A 2,949-nucleotide genomic window follows, 5' to 3' on the forward strand; every position below is an offset into this window, starting at 1 on the left:
TTGAGCGCGCGCACGGCATCCGGTGCGTGAGTTGTGTACGCGCTCTGGCGTAGTTTACGTTAATGGGTGTGTTGATATCCAGCCGAAGAGCAATCAACCATAACTTCAGGCGAGCAGGCTCAGAAGTTGGGAATACGTGGAAAGTCACCACTCCCGAATGAGTTCGCGTGAGAGAACGTAATCTTTTAGTTTTAAGTCGGTTTGAACAATCCGGATAAGCGCAAGTAAGTACCATTTTGATTAGCCGTCGTACCTACAATGACTGTGCACTGTGTAAACAATGAGTGACGTATACGCGTGAGAGATCACTTCCGGCGCTTGCGTAAACTACGCCAGAGTGCGTACACACCTCACGCACCGGATGCCGTGCGCGCGCTCAAGGAAGTTGGATATAGTGGTGTATTAGAGGTAAAAAATGATATAAATACTGTTCGGTTTCTGGCACAAACTGATCGTTTCGTGTCTTAGGACATCAATGTGTCGTCACGAGCCGCAGGGTTTAATTTGGATTTGTCTGTGCATGTTTTTTTTACTCTCATAGATTTTGTTACCATTGCCATGCATTATACGACTGATAGACTGCAACGGTTAAAGTTAAAAATCATCATATGTGTTCTACTGAAGAAACAAAGTCACCTACATCTTGGATGCCCTGGGGGTAAGCAGATAAACATCAATTTTTTTGGATGAACTATCCCTTTAACCTGTGCCCACCTGGTAACACTTGAAAAGCACTTTATTCTTCCACTACAGTGACTTTATCTTGAGGAGGACTACATGAGTACATACACATCAGACAAACCGATTGTCATTAAAGTATGTGCCACATTCTGGAAGTCATTTATTTTCCCTTCCCTTTGTTAAAATGATTCGTCTCTAGTTGAAAGAACGTCACAACACAAGAAAGTTCCTCTTCAGAATGCTGTTGATTTCCCACAGATATTGAGGACTGTTCCCTCAAGGTCAAACAAGAAAAATAGTGCCCCTCGAGAGGCACCAAATGCTTTAATAAATAACATCTTATATATAAAGGCAAGAAAGCGTTTTCGGTTTATATATATTGTTAGCATCCACGTACATCTCAACAGATCTATTAGTGGTCAGAGTAAAGTGCTATAAAGTAGTAGTGAATGTACATCTGAAGTGATTTATTGTTGTTCAGTACATCTGTGTTATATATATATATATATACACACACACACACACACACACACACACAGACACGCACACAATACATGATAAGCATAATTAAAATGCTATGACTATTGTCCTATTTTCCTTTCTCAGCAGTTTCTTCTAACATAATAAAAAATCATGTCCATTTATTTTATATATATTATTAATCTATCTATATATATCTATACATACAGTACATGCTAGATATAATTAAAATAGTTTAATATTTAATAGTCTTTGCACATTTCGACCGCCCCATTAAAAAGACACCCGTCACACCTGGCCATATTCGCCCAGACATCACATGTCTTGCCTTTACTGAACCTCATCTGGGCTGCCATAGAGACATGGGATGTCCTCACAAAAGAGACGCTGACACAGGCCAGTGAGGCAAAGGGTCTGTAACAAAGAGACAGGGGGATGGGGGACATCCATTTAGCTTGACATATACAGTCAAACGCAATAGCGAAATATCAAAAAGCTACCCAGAACAACAAAAACCCTCATGTGATTCATGCATGTTCTGCATCAAATTCAGTCAGCCGCAAATTATATGAACACCTAAGAGGATTTTTGCATATTAGGTTTCAATAGTGTTTTTACTTACATTATTTGGAGATTTTGTTCACATATCTTTTGCTTCTTAATGCCTCGGCATGAGCGTGGAGGAACATATTAATTTGATTTCACCCATTTGACACTTTCATTCCATTTGCATCAAGTGGCCCTCCATGGGCGTCTCACCTCCCGCTCTAATTAAAATGATGTAATGAATAGAGTCCTTTCACTCCACCCAGCTAAAAGATAAACATGTAAAGACTCCATCTCCAATAGACCCTCCGTCGAATGGAGATCATACAGGGCAAAAGCAGGAGCGGAACCAGCTGGATGCTCAGTGTTTGCATAGTTCACGCTGCACGATTAAGAAAGTTAACGACTGGATTTGCAATAATTTTTTGCTTTAAAAAGAGCATGGGGTGCACAAAAGAGGTTAAGCTGTTTTGGCCAACCTGATAACCATAAAGACGGTGAAACATTGTAAAAGGAAAGTCACAGTGCAAGATAAAAGCAAATGTAATCTTGCAAGAAAAACCCCAACATGATTAGCATTTTAGCATTTTCCCGTTTTTCCTATAGTAGTTAAAAACAAAAAAGTATACACTTAAGCTATAAGAAAAACAAGTCTTATTTGAACAAGTACTTTATCTTGTTTTATGACAAATCTAAAGGGATTTTTTTTTTTTCTTGAAAATGCGTTCTTGGTAGCACATGGTTAGCAACGCCATGGCCATGGGTTTGATTCTACTGAAACTGTTGAATGAAAGTTGCTTTGGATAAAGGTGTCTGCTGAATGCATTAATTTATGTTGTAAATAGAAGTAACAATTAAAAAGGACACTAACAAATCAACTCTCAAGACCATTTGGGGGTAAATTATTCGCTAAGTTCTGCGCTGGCCTTGACACGACAGAGAATTGTGCGCTGACATTACGTACACATCTATCTGTTTGTTTGTCTGTCTGTCTGTCTGTCTATCTATCTATCTATATATCTATCTATCTATCTATCTATCTATCTATCTGTCTGTCTGTCTGTCTGTCGTTCTGTCTGTCTGTCGTTCTATCTATCTATCTATCTATCTATCTATCTATCTATCTATCTGTCTGTCTGTCTGTCTGTCTGTCTGTCTGTCTCTCTCTGTCTGTCTGTCTGTCTGTCTGGCTGTCTATCTATCTGTCTGTCTGTGTCTGTCTGTCTGTCTGTCTGTCTGTCG

At 39.3% G+C, this 2,949-nt stretch overlaps 1 long non-coding RNA gene across 1 annotated transcript in view; it reads left to right on the forward strand.

Moving 5' to 3' along the window:
• Window positions 1–2,232, forward strand: part of LOC107727599 (uncharacterized) — a 13,056-nt gene extending 10,824 nt beyond the window's left edge. The window contains exons 2-3 of the long non-coding RNA XR_001638375.1: window positions 1,105–1,110; window positions 2,222–2,232. This is a non-coding gene — a long non-coding RNA (uncharacterized LOC107727599). The remainder of the gene's footprint in view (window positions 1–1,104; window positions 1,111–2,221) is intronic.
• The last annotated feature ends 717 nt before the right edge of the window (window positions 2,233–2,949 follow it).

The sequence above is a fragment of the Sinocyclocheilus rhinocerous genome, unplaced genomic scaffold (genome assembly GCF_001515625.1).
Source record: "Sinocyclocheilus rhinocerous isolate Xijiao unplaced genomic scaffold, SAMN03320098_v1.1 scaffold185, whole genome shotgun sequence".
NCBI classification, from domain to species: Eukaryota; Metazoa; Chordata; class Actinopteri; order Cypriniformes; family Cyprinidae; genus Sinocyclocheilus; species Sinocyclocheilus rhinocerous.